General features: G+C 60.4%; 1 long non-coding RNA gene across 2 annotated transcripts in view; it reads right to left on the bottom strand.

Annotated features, from left to right (window-relative positions):
• The window catches only part of LOC138846593 (uncharacterized), a 150,230-nt gene that overhangs the window by 117,968 nt on the left and 19,340 nt on the right, over positions 1-12,922 (bottom strand). For both annotated transcript variants that reach the window (XR_011384133.1, XR_011384132.1), the window contains exon 2: positions 9,614-9,799. This is a non-coding gene — a long non-coding RNA (uncharacterized lncRNA). The remainder of the gene's footprint in view (positions 1-9,613; positions 9,800-12,922) is intronic.

Here is a 12,922-nt window from a genome sequence, read left to right as displayed (position 1 = left end):
TGAGGCCTACTTTGGCCCCATGGGAACTCACACCAGCACCCCAAACGCCGCCCTGCTCGGCGTCCTGTCTCCCCGCACATCTAACGTGCTCTCCCTGGTGCCAGTTCCTCTGCAGTTAACGGTTCACTGTCTCCTGCCTCGGGGACACAGACGCCACCTGCCTTCCCCAGCAGGCTGCCCAGGCTGCTGCCGGAGCACCCGGCACCCACCAGGCTCCGCAAACGCTTGCTGAATCACAGCGAGTGTGGACGGCTGGTCTGGATGCCTGCTGAAGGACGGCAGGATCGCCCAGGGCACCCACATCCTCTCGCCCCCTGGCTCACAGGACCCCGGCTGCCCCGACACACCATGTCCAGGGACATGAGATCCTCGGCGGAGTGGCTGGCCGCCTCTCCCCAGCCTCCGGGCCTCCTCTGACTCACCAGAGGCCTCCACTGTTGACCCAGCTCCAGGGGCTGGCGTGGGGGGAGAGCTTCGGCCTGGGTCTGCCCTGGAGGCTGAAGATCAGAGTGCTCGCTTCCTACCAGGCCCAGCCCTGCCTGCGTGGGCATCCCAGGCGACCACCAGCGTCCCCCACGGAGCCCTCTGTGCACCCAAAGGCCCCCGAGAGAGCCGAGTCCAGGCCCTGTGCCCCCGGGAAGCCTGTCTGGCTCTCGTCTGCCCCCAGGGCTCTCTGTCTCCGTAACAGGGCCCAGAGCCCCCCGGCCCACGTGACAGATTCCGGCACTGGGCCCTCTGGAGCGCCGACAGCAGTTTACAAACGCAAGGCCGCTCTTCTCGCTCGGGCCGAGCTTTCGTCTCGTGGCCAAGCTCAGTCTTTAAATGGCAACCACGCATTTAGATTCCTCTCTGCCCGGCTGACAGTAGGTTTACAGTTTATAATCTGGCCGCTGTAAAAGCATTTGTCAGCCTGGATATTTCTTTGTAAGCCCGACCACCCATGCAGAGGGACAGGCAGGAAGCGCCCTTCATTTGCACCACCAGGCAGCTTGGAGGCTGGCGGCAGGATCCCAGAGTTCAGCCACAGAGGGGACTTTTTTTGGCATTATCGACTTCGCATCTCCGCAGCGAAGGCAGCCCTGTTTACACGAAGCGATTCCTGAACGCTAAATTTGGAAATTCTACGTATCCCTCTAATCCCGCCAGGCCCCGAGCGGGACGGGGCCGTCTCTTGGGAGCCTCGCCACCTCTCCGTGTTCCTCGGTCTGGGGCTGCACCTCCCAGGGTGCCGGGGGAGGCCTGGAGCCCTGGAGACGAGGGCCAGCGCCCACCGCGCTCACTCACACCGGCTGCCAGAGGGGCCCCGGCAGGACCTGGGGTTCCAGCCCACAGCAGTGGGCAGGAGGCGAGGAGGCTGGGCAAGGGGGCTCCTCGGCTGGCCTGGCACAGTCAGTCACACTCAGCTTCTGTCTCCGCACTGCAACAGCAACCGACACGCAACCCTCCACCTGAGTGAAAACTCTGGAATTTGGCTCTGAGCCTTCCTGCTGCCCCAGCAGCATCTTATCTCACAGCAGCTGCCTCCGGGAGGCTCCCCCCACCTCGCCCCTGCCTCCTCTGCCAGCTCACACCTCGGGTGGTCTGAACTCTCCGTGACATTGTCACCTCCAGGGAGCCGAGGACCAGCGGGGGCCCCAGAGGCACAAGAACAAGGCAGGGCTTCCCAGGACGGCCTGACTCCTGCTCCGCACACCTCGGCTTGCCTGCGGCAGGGCTCGCTTTGTGCTACCCCGAACCAGGGCACTGCCCAGGCTTGAGAGCTGCCGAGAGACGGAGCAGAGAGCGCTGGTGTCTCTGGAGCTCGCACCACCTGTGGGCCTCTGAGCAGGGCCTGGGTAGGGGCCCCAGGAAGGCAGGCCCAGGAAGCGCCCAGTGGGACAGAGGGCCTTGCCCAGCACCCCTTCCTTCCAGAGCAGTCCCTGGAGCAGGAACACAGAGACGTCAGCCCTCAGGAGACGGGGATGGGGACGGGGACAGCGACTCATGGACTCCTTCACCATCGGCTGAGGCCAATTCCCATGGGGTTTCAGTTCCCCGACCCTGTTGGCCCCCAGTGAGCGGGGCACAGCCAGTTCTGACCCCGGACAAAGCCCTCGGACAAAGAAACACAGCTGAGGCCACTGGAAGCCAGACAGGCGCTAGCCAGTTTGAAGCCCGTGGAGAATATGGCCGGAGTGGACTCCACAGCCAGACAGGTTCACAGTCTCACCCGCCACAGGCATCAGGCACAACACCTGTCTCCAAATCAGCCTCTGGTTTCTGCTCAGGGCTCATCAAATCAAGCGGACGTCCACGGAAGCATGCCGGCTCCCGGTGATGGACACTTCCTTCCCGTGGACGGATTTCCACGTGCCACAGCCCACACATTCCCATCTCAGCGTCTGTCACTGCCCTCCCAATGGTTACAGCCATGTTCTGAGGGAGATGTCCAAGCTACAACCAGAGCCCCTAGCATTTACACCGAAGTACAGCTTTTCCTCCACCAAAGGAAGGTTCCGGCAGGTCGGAGAGCTATGAGACTACCCTGCTGAGTGACCACGCGGGCGCTGGGCTGCCGAGCGCGGGTGGAGTCACTCCTGGGCATCTGTGTGGCAGCGCGGCTAGTCACCCCGCTGCTTGCAGCACCAGCATCCCACAGCGCAGCAGCAAGTCAAGCTGGCCACTCCGCGTCCAGCCCAGCTCCCTGCTGATGCACCTGGGAAGAGCGTGGAGGACGGCCCAAGTACCCGGGCTCCTGGCACCCAGGTGGGACACCCAGGTGGAGCTCCTGGATCTTAGCTTTAGTCCAGACCTCCTGGCTGTTGCAGCCATTTGGGAAATGAACCAACACTGCGAAGATTTCTCTGTCTCGTCTTCTTTCTCATTGCTCTGCCTGTCAAATAATAAATAAAATCTTAAAAAAAAAAAAAAGAATAGCTCCTGATCTCCTAAAACGTTGATGGCCTAATGCCATTTCTTCTCGAAGGACAGACAACCGAATTTAGCAAAAAGACTTCACTCGTGTCACCAGTGAAGATGTCCCACATCTGAGGGCAGGAGTCTGCAAAGGGGAAACTGAAAACAGCTCCCTCACTTAGCCATGGGCTGCCAGGGCATTGCGCTACCATTTTTACAGCATGAAAGCACTCTAAAGTCCTCAAAGACACAACATTCCTCTTGGCCACCAGCTGAGAATGGTGACTTTATTCTCACACTTTTTGGTATTACAAAACTCCACGGGGATGCCAGCTTTGCCAACAGCTCCCACACGGGCCAATGCACCGATTTAGACGGACGTGGCCTGGAGCTGTGGTGCGGCCCACAGCTCCTCAGACTGCGCTTCCCTGACGAGCAGTTCTTCAGACAAAGCCTCACGTCAGCGAAGCAGGCACACGGGAAGCTGTTTCCACAGGAGCACGCAGGGTGAGGGCGTTCACTCACGGCCCTCCACGCACGCACAAGGAGGGCAGAACCGTGAGGATCGGCAATCAAGACCAGAATCCACACCTGGAACGGGAGGCGGGCAGGCCGGGGTGTGTGTGTGTGTGTGTGTGTGTGTGTGAAACCGTTTTACTGTGAAGGCAAACCCAAGCAGCACGCAGCTCTCTGCTCCAGGGCCCTGGATGACCCAGCGCCTCAGCACAGACACTGCAAGCTGCACGTCACCTGGAACGGCCGACGTCACGTGGCCAGAGTGAAGGACGAGATGAAACACGAGCCTCTCCAGCATCCTGCTGTCCTGCAAGTAAACTGACCCTGACAAGACGGACGCGGACCCTCTGTAGAGCAGGACAACAAAACCCAACAGCTATATAACAACCATTTGTGAAGTCTGCCACCCAACCAAAGTTACGACACATACACGTGACCCAAGATCAGGAGGAAGACAGGACAACAGAACCAGAACCCAGAGGGACGTCACTGATGACCGAGTGTGGCGGGACTTATGGAGCGTCTGTGAATACGCCGAAGGACTCAGAGGAAAGCGTGAACACCATGATGTAACACAAAGGTCTAAACACGGCACCAAACGACGTTTACAGCTGCAAATGCTAACCTAACGAGAAGGTCCCGGTGGGCCCTACAGACGACTAACCACTGCAGAGTGAGGAGTCAACGGACTTGCAGACCTCGCAGCCTAAGTCACACAAAATGCAACACAGCTTCCTGGGAGTTCCCACGGGTGTAGCTGTGTCAGAATTTCAGGAGAGAGGGAAAGAAAGGGGGACGGCCGGCGCCGCCGCTCACTAGGCTAATCCTCAGCCTTGCAGCACCGGCACACCGGGTTCTAGTCCTGGTTGGGGCGCCGGATTCTGTCCCGGTTGCCCCTCTTCCAGGCCAGCTCTCTGCTGTGGCCCGGGAGTGCAGTGGAGGATGGCCCAAGTGCTTGGGCCCTGCACCCACATGGGAGACCAGGAGAAGCACCTGGCTCCTGCCATCGGATCAGCGCGGTGCGCTGGCCGCAGCAGCCATTGGAGGGTGAACCAACGGCAAAAGGAAGACCTTTCTCTCTGTCTCTCTCTCACTGTCCACTCTGCCTGTCAAAGATTAAAAAAAATTAAAAAAAAAAGGGGGGGGAGACAAATACTTGAAGCAACGACAGCCAGAATCTTTCCAGATTTGATGAAATCTCTAAGCTTACTGATCCACGAAGGTCAACGGAACTCCAGCAGGGTACCGCCAAACAAACCACGCCAGGGCACAGCACACCAAAGCAGCAGCAAGGGGTACAGCTTCAAAGAGGAAAGGAAAGCACACAGTTCAGAAGAACAGACGTCGGAGTTCCTACAGACTCCTCAGAAAAAGTAAAAGCTGAAGACAGCGCGTCGACGAGCTGAGCGCCGAAGGAAAGGGAATTCTATCCCAGCGTAAATCTTTCACAAAATAAGGTCAACTTAAAACAAGCAAAGGCCCAAAAAGCTCATCACCAGGGCACGTGGGCCACAAGCTGTGTCCCAGCAAATTCTCCAGGTGGGGTCAGAAATACGGGTAAATGTGGGTAACTGAAATGTGGTAGGTGAGGGTAAATATGAAATGTGCGTAAATATGAAACTATTTTCTATTTTAAAAAAATCCTGAAGATACATGATGCTTTTTAAAAACAGCAACGTATCAAGGACCTGATAACAGGCAGAGGAAGGCACAGAGAAAGTAACAGCATGATCTTAACAACACAAAACCTAGGGCAGCGAATAGCAACACACCACTGGCACGTCCTTACATCGTATCTGAAGACACACAACACCATGTGACGGCAAACAGTCTTGAGCTAAGCATTTGCGAACACCAGAACAGCCACTGAACATGTAAAGCAAAGAAAAACAACTCTAGGAAGCCAACAGTGGAGATAAAATGGGATGGAGAAGAGCCGACCCAAAACACAGCAGCAACCAGGGGGAAGGAAGAGCTGGAACAAACACACAGGAGCAGGTAACAGAGCTCGGGTGACGCCTGAGCCTGGGGCCCGCCGAGGGACGTCTGGCTGGCGAATTTGCTTATTAATACCCTTCGGTGCTCTGGGAAGAGTCCCCCACTCTTTCCCGAGTACCTGAGGCTCCCATCACACACAGCACCCAGGCCTTGGTGTCTAACAACCACGCTCCAAGAAGGAACAAGGGCTCCTTGGGAAACGGATGCTTCTAGCACTGGGGCAGGAAACAACACACAGAGCTTGAAGCATCCTGTGGTGCCAGAAAGCGAGGACGTGCACCACACACACGTGCACACACCCCTGTGCACGCGCACGCTCACGGCGATGCAGATGCACAGAGGGCACAGGAGCCGAGCAGAGAGCTCCCGGGGTCAAAGGCAAAACCATCCGGGCGACAGAGCGAGTGAGGAACTGGATCACAACCCGAAGCGTGCAGGAGGCGTCCATGAGTCCGCCCGCCGTGACTAAATGACGGAACACGACAGACGCCGGGAAGCAGAGGTCTCCCGCTCTGAAGAACCCCAGTGGGGCAGCACTCCCCGGTCCTTACCCGGGGCTGCGCAGTCGCCTCCCAGTGCAACACGCAGGGAGGGAAGCAGAGAACGCAGGGGTGGAGGAACCTGGCAAACACCGTCCCGGCTGGGTCGCCAAGGTCCATGCCAACAGCATAAGCCCTGCTCACTGCAGACAGCCTCTACCCAAGAGACCTAACCCCAGGCTGACTGTGGCGACACCAGGCAGAGACCACAAGTACTGAATTTCTCCAAACCCTCACCGCATCGACACAAGCAGGGTCTGAGAGGCTGTCACCTGCGGCGAGATGAGTGAGCCTGGGGCAAGAGAGGTCACTGGGTGGAACCAGGACAGCTGAGTGCAGCGGTCTCTGCTCCCTGCGGTGACAACTGCACCACGCTCACGTGAGACTGGGCACTTGTGTCGGAGACAAGAACTCCTTTGCAATTTTTCTGTAGAATTAGTTTGTTTGAGAAACAGCTCTTGGAATGTGGCCCAGAGGGCACGGTCTGGGTTTGCTCATTGCTAAATCCCTAGTACGTGGGACACTACCTGGCACGGCGGGTGTGAAGCCGTCACTGGAGAGGCCACGCATCTGGCCATGTGCAGGGGTGCACGTGCACTGCTGGGGGCCCCAGGGGCCCGCCCTGGTGCACGGAGTGGGGAGAACAGGCCCTAGGAAAGACGGCAGAATTTTGCAGGCAATGCCGCAAGGGATGCTTCAAGGAGCACCAGGCCCATGGGATCGGCAGTGGGGCAGACGACCCCGACCAGCTCCAGGGGCAGCCCTAAGCCCTCGCTCACATTGAGGGAAGCTGCTGAAGGAACACGGAGCTCATGGGTGAGTCTCCAGCCAGCCTGGCCAGCGAGGGTGATTCCCAGGGCAGACACCAATTAAACCCACACGGTGCTAGCTTTGAATGCACAGAGCTCCAGGCTACGGGTCAGGCGCCAGGCTCATGGGGAAGCCACATAAGGGAGGCGGAGCCTGCAGCTGGCCTGGAAGAGCCGGCCTCCGGGGTCAGTGAGACCTGGGTTTGGGTCTGTGTCTGTCACCACTCAGTGGCGATAGTGTTCGTTCCCTTAGGCTGCCGTTGCAAAGCACACCCAACTGTGTGGCCAGGAAGAACAGGAAGGAGCTCGCTCACAGAGCCGGAGACCAGAAGTCCGACACGGAGGTGTGGGCAGGGCCGTGCTCCCTCCGGGGCTCCAGGGGAGGCCCCCGCCTGCCTCTGCCAGCTCCTGAGGCCGCTGCCGTGCACACAGACGTGTTGCCTGTCTGCTCCACCTGCCCTCCGCACGTCACTGTGCCCAAACCCTCTCTGGCCAGGACCCCAGCCAGCGGGTTAGGGCCCCTCTGATCCCACAGGACCTCGTCATAACTTGGTCACATCTGTAACGATCCTGTTTCCAAAGTTTGGAAAACTGTTCCTCACCTGTCGAATCTGCCGGGGCCTCCAGCTTGGACTCCTAGCCTCCAAGGCTGGAGGAAATGGATGCCCGCTGGCCCCCAGCCACCCCATCCACAGTGACTTCTCAGAGCTGCCTGGACGAGGACACACCGAGCCCTGAGGGTAGGACCCCGGGGCGGGGGGGGGGGGTTGTGCCCTTACAGGAAGAGCGAGACAGGCAGTGAGGGCGCCTGCCAGCCAGGACGCGCGCGCCCCCCAGGAGTGGGGCCCGGGAACCCTGAGAGATGGAGATCCATCGGTCTGCAGTGCTCGCTAGAGCCGCCTGAGACGCGGAGCTTCCATCACCCCCACACCGTCACTCAGCAGCAAGGCGGCTCCCAACACAGCTGTGGACATGGCAGCCAGGCAGGGGCCCCAACTCCGGCCAAGCCCTGCACAAGTGGGAAGCACCCCCTCCCGCTTCTTCTGAGACGTCTGCTCCCCTGCCGCACTGAGGACCGCGTGGCCTGTGGCCCCCGCCAGCCGCCACGTGGCGTGGGCAGTCTACAGCCAGTGCAGGCTAGGAACTTGCCCACCGCAAAGAGCATGTGTGGTGGGACGAACGCTCCTCCCTCCTGCTCACAGCACATTGGCCGGAGCCGGTCACATGACCCAGCCTCGCAGAAAGGGAGTCTGGGAAAGGATCTCTTCCAGCAGCCCAGGCCCAGGAGGGCGGAGGCAGCAGGGAGCCTGGAGGTGCCCTGCCAAGCTCCCTCCCAGTGCACGCTCTGAGAGAACCCAGCCGAGAGCGGGGCGGGGTTGGAGGGAGCCGGGTGGGGCTCAGCCAGGCGCAGAGCAGGAGCCGGTTCTGAGCGCGCCGTGGGATCTGGCTAGCTTCAGGGTCGTGTTATCACTCCACAGCGTGTCAGCAAATTCTTGAGAAATGTGATTAAGAAAGTAGGAGACCGCATTGGATCTCTCCTCTTACATAACCTGGGAGGGTGGCCTTCCTGGGAGCCTGGGCATGCCGGGCAGGGTGCAGGGTGGGGGCCAGGCCTCCCAGGGGGCCACTGTCCACCCCACCCAGCCTGGGGAGGAGGAGGCGGCTCAGGGCGGGGCTTCCGCCAGAACAATCCGAAGGTGAGCCGGGGCTGCCGGTCCCTTCGACTGTCAGAAGTCCTCAGACTGTCAGAAGTGGGAGCTCCCGGAGCTCAGGCCTGACCCTGCAGCCCTCCTGCCCCGATGGCTCCTGGCGGCTCATCCCACAGCCCAGCCCCTCCTGCAGGCCCTCCTCCCACCCTGCCTCTCAGCCCACGGACTCAGCTTCAACCTAACCAGGGAAGCCCTTTCCTCTGTGCCCACCGACAGCAGCCTGCCCCCTTACAGATTCCACAGCACCGCTCTGCTTCTGGGAGCAGGCCTGCACGCACACGGGTGAGGGCGGCGTCCCACCCCCACCCCCCACCCCTGCCTCCTCGGAGCAGGTGCTGTGAGGGCACTCCATACCACGGGGTCTCTGAGTCCTAGTGTAGCAGACTGAAGGACTCCCCAAGAGGCCACCTCTTCTTAGACCCACATTTTTTCCCTTTAAGATTTATTTATTCATTTGAAAGTCAGAGCTACAGAGAGTAAGAGACAGAGAGATCGTCTATCTGCTGTTCACTCCCCAGAGGGCCACATGGTCAGGGCACAGCCATGCTGAAGCCAGGAGCCAGGAGCTTCTTCCACGTCTCCCATGCAAGTGGCAGGGGCCCAGGCACTTGAGCCGTCCATCACTGCCCTTCCCAGGCACATCAGAAGGAAGCTGGATTGGAAGCGGAGTAGGCAGGACACAAACCGGCGCCCACACGGGATGCCAGCATTGCAAGTGGCGTCTCACCCCGCCGCACCGCAGTGCCGGCCCCTGGACCCGCATCTTTGCCACAGGTCTTTACTTCTCTTCCCAGAAGGGGGCAGGTGTGTCCTGACCCCTCCCCCAGGGTTCCAGCGAACGCCTTTGAGCAGCCATGGTGCACGCGGGGCTGGAGAAGCGCGTGTGTGGGGGATGGTGCTCTCCTGCACCCGTCAAGCCATGGGCAGGACAGGCCTGGGCCTGTCCCTCTGTCCCTGGAAGCTGGACAGTCACGGGGAGCACAGTCCTCGCGGCCTCCCCCACCGAGCCCAGTCCACACCCACCTACGACGCGTCAGGCTCATTTGAAGCTACTGAGTTTTGGGTGGTCTGTTAGCGCCTCACACTGCTCCAGCTGCTTTAACAAAATACCATGAACTGAAGTTTATAAACAACAGAAACTTCCTACTTGCAGTTCTGCAGGGCGCACGTCCACAGCGCCGGCACTGGCGAGGGCACTTCCGGCTCCCGGAGCGTGGTCGTGCTGTGTACTCCCTGGTGGAGGGGCTGGGCTCCCTCTCTGGCCTCTGCTATGAGAGCGTCCATCTGTGCAGTCAGGGAGGCCTTGCTGAGGAGGCAGTGCTGGAGGCGGGGCCTGCAAGAGGACAAAGAGCCAGCTCGAAGACACCCTGGGGGCAGGGCGTCCTAGATGGAGACAAGCGCAGATGCCCTGAGCGGAAGCCCATCCTTGGAAGCAGGGACGGAAGGCAAGGGGGAGACAAGGGCCCAGTCACGCAAGTCTGTCCAGATCAGGATCAGGAATTACAAAGCATGACCCCAGACTGCAGAAGATGCGGCTGGCTGAGCGTGGCACTGTGCGACTCCACAGGGGCTGCCCTGTTGGACAGGCCGGGCTCACCGACCACCTGGTCTCGTGGACACAGGCAAGCTCGTGAGATAGCTACTACTCCCAACTTCCCGAGCAGACCACCGCGGCTCGGGGATCAGTGAGATCTGCCAGAGTTCACACACACACAGGTGAGGCCACAGGGGTGCGGCCCACGCCAGACAGACGGCCGACAGCAGGGGCTGTCCACTCATTTAACTTTACCCAAAGCCTTGCACGTGGACATGGACGATGACTCCCAAAGACGTGCAAGCCTGCCGGTGCGAGCTGTGAAGGCTGTGGGGTCTCCCAGGGGTGCACCGGGCACCTCTCTGAGCCTCTCCTTGCTGCCGGCACTCAGACACCCACCCGCTTTTATCGTACGGCTCACGCCAGGATGTCTTTGCTGGCTCACCCACACCGCGTGATGAGTGGCTGAGGTTTCACAACCTTCGCTTCCTGAGGGGTCTTAACTTTAAGTGGGGCAGGGAGTTCTCCGGACAAAGCAACGAGCTGCCAGGGTAGCACATGGAGAGGGGGCCCTCTAGACTCCCGAAGTGGGTGGGAGGCATCTGCGTCCCCTCCTGCCGCCCCCACTGTGCCTCCCCCTGCTCCTCCCTGGGATCCACCCCATCCCCAGCTGATGCTTCCCTCTGACTTCTCTTCAACCAGATTTAGACCAAGTGTCCCCAGATTCCCCGGGACCCCAAATTTTCTCCCAATAAGATACTCCTTGTGACTGTCCATCTTTGGGAAAGCTATTAAATATCACCGACACTAAGCGAGATGCCAGAACGGTCAGCTCCTATGAACTGGAAGAAAAAGGGCAGAGAACAGTGAGTGCTGGGGGAATGGCAACACTGCCCAGGTGCTGTGGGGTGGACAATGGGCATCCGCTGAGGGTCGCTACGTCTGCAGTTGCCGAAGCACCCAGCAAATACGCTCCTGGGTTTGCACCCAAGGGAGCTGGAGAGAGGCGTCCACACTGATGTCCTCGGCGTCATCGCTCATTTCCCGGATTCCCATCGACAGAGCACAGGGTACGCAGAGTCCCAGGCCCGAGACGCCACGCAGCCCCTCCAGCAGAGAAGCCATGAGGCGCACTGCACCACGGAGGACCTGGGGAACACGGAGCCGAAAGAGAGAAGCCGACGGCGCGGCCACAGTCCGACTCCATTCCTGAGAGATGCTCAGACTCAAAGCCACAAGACAGGGAGGGCTCAGAAGTCACCACGCGGAAGGCAGCCGGGCGCGTGCGGTTTCTTTCTGAGGTGGAGGGGATGTGCTGGAGCTGACTGCTGGCCGCAGAGCTCCGCCTTCGACTGAGGGCGAATCGTGATGGAGACGTCACACACACGTCACCCAGGCAGCACTCAGAAACCACTGTCTGTGGTTTGGGGCAGGCCGGAGAACCTGTGGGCTGTGAGACCGGTGGTCAGCATAAGGCAGAGCCCCAGAGCCAGAGCCTCACCACAACAGCCGCGTGGGAGCCTGGACGGGGGTCTCTGACCCCCAGTAGGCACGCCCACACCCAGCTCCAAGGGCTGCTGTGTGGATCACACGTGCTCACCCATGGAGTAACCAGGTGACAGCTGTGGCTCCGCCTCCACTGGCACAGACACAGGACCACGGGCTGCCTTGAGTGTTCTCCTCCCCAGGGACCTGGAATCGCGACACCGACTCCCAGCTCCTGGAGAAGAGCAGACCTGTTCCCTGGCGTAAAGCGTTAGGGCCGAGCCCAGCAGGTGCTCCCTGGGTGTGCCACTGGGCTGTGACTGCTGCCGGGAAGTCCTGGGAAACACGGCGGCCTCTGCAGGAGTCAGTGCCCGGGGCGGGGCTGGGGGCAGCTTATCTGGACTTCCTGTGCCTCGGTTCCCCTGTCAGTAAGATGGGCTCACCCATAACAGCGAGCGCCCAGGCGAGTGGGCAAGCTCCTCCCCAGCAACTGGCGGGTGGCCAAAATGTGAGCTGCTCACAGGGAGTCAGCAGCACCTGCCATCTCCCCAGCTGTGCCCCCAAAGACCCCAACACGGTGCTGGGGACGCCCAAGGACCACCCAGGACCTGGCCAGAGCTGCACCTGGCGGTGAGAGCCGGCAGAACTGGGGTGGGCGGGGTGTCCAACTCTGGCCACGGGCATCTCCGATGAGACTGGGAGAAGCCCAGATGGGGCTGGGGAGGGAGTGTGAGACGGGCTCTCCGTGGCTCTCCCACAGCCACGAAGAACGCACAAAAGGCAGGGGCCACTTCCCGCCAGCTGCAAATGACCACATCTGTGCAGGGCCCGGGGCTCCCAGGGTCTGGCTGCCGCTTCCCCACCCACCCCCACCTCTGCAAGGAGAAAAAAACGCCTTGGCCGGGAGCCACGTTCCCCGGCTCGCTGTGTCTGAGGCCCAGACGCGCGCTGTTTGGACAGCCTGTTTCAGTGGGTGGTCAGGCCAGGAGCCCGGGGCCACAGTTTACAGAAGGCCCTGGCACAAATGGACTGTTGACACCGCCTGGAAGGGCTCCGTGAAATCACAGCATGTGAAATATGGCAAGGGGGCTGGCCACGGGGGAGGGAGAAGGGAGACAAAGGCCCGTGCGGAAGGAATGCGGGGTCCACAACGAGGCGCCGCGCACGCGTCTGCCGTCCAGCGCCCACGCCCCCGCGGAGCCCGCCCGCACCCCTCCCGGCCGCCGCTCGGCGCTTTTTTCATAGATTTAAATAGCTTTTCTGCATCACATACAAGAAACAGACCGACATTTTCTCATCGCCTGTTATGTGGCAGGCTAATATTTGGCCGTTTACGCTCCATTGCAGACTATTTCTGGGGGAACACGGCCCCTTTCCAGGTTGGTGGCCGCTCACCCCAGCCGCCACCGGCGCTCACTGTGCGTCTGAGTGAGGAGG

This window comes from Oryctolagus cuniculus, chromosome 18 (genome assembly GCF_964237555.1).
Source record: "Oryctolagus cuniculus chromosome 18, mOryCun1.1, whole genome shotgun sequence".
NCBI lineage: Eukaryota > Metazoa > Chordata > Mammalia > Lagomorpha > Leporidae > Oryctolagus > Oryctolagus cuniculus.
The sequence above is the reverse complement of the archived record's forward strand: the minus strand, read 5'-3'. Positions and strand labels throughout refer to the sequence as shown.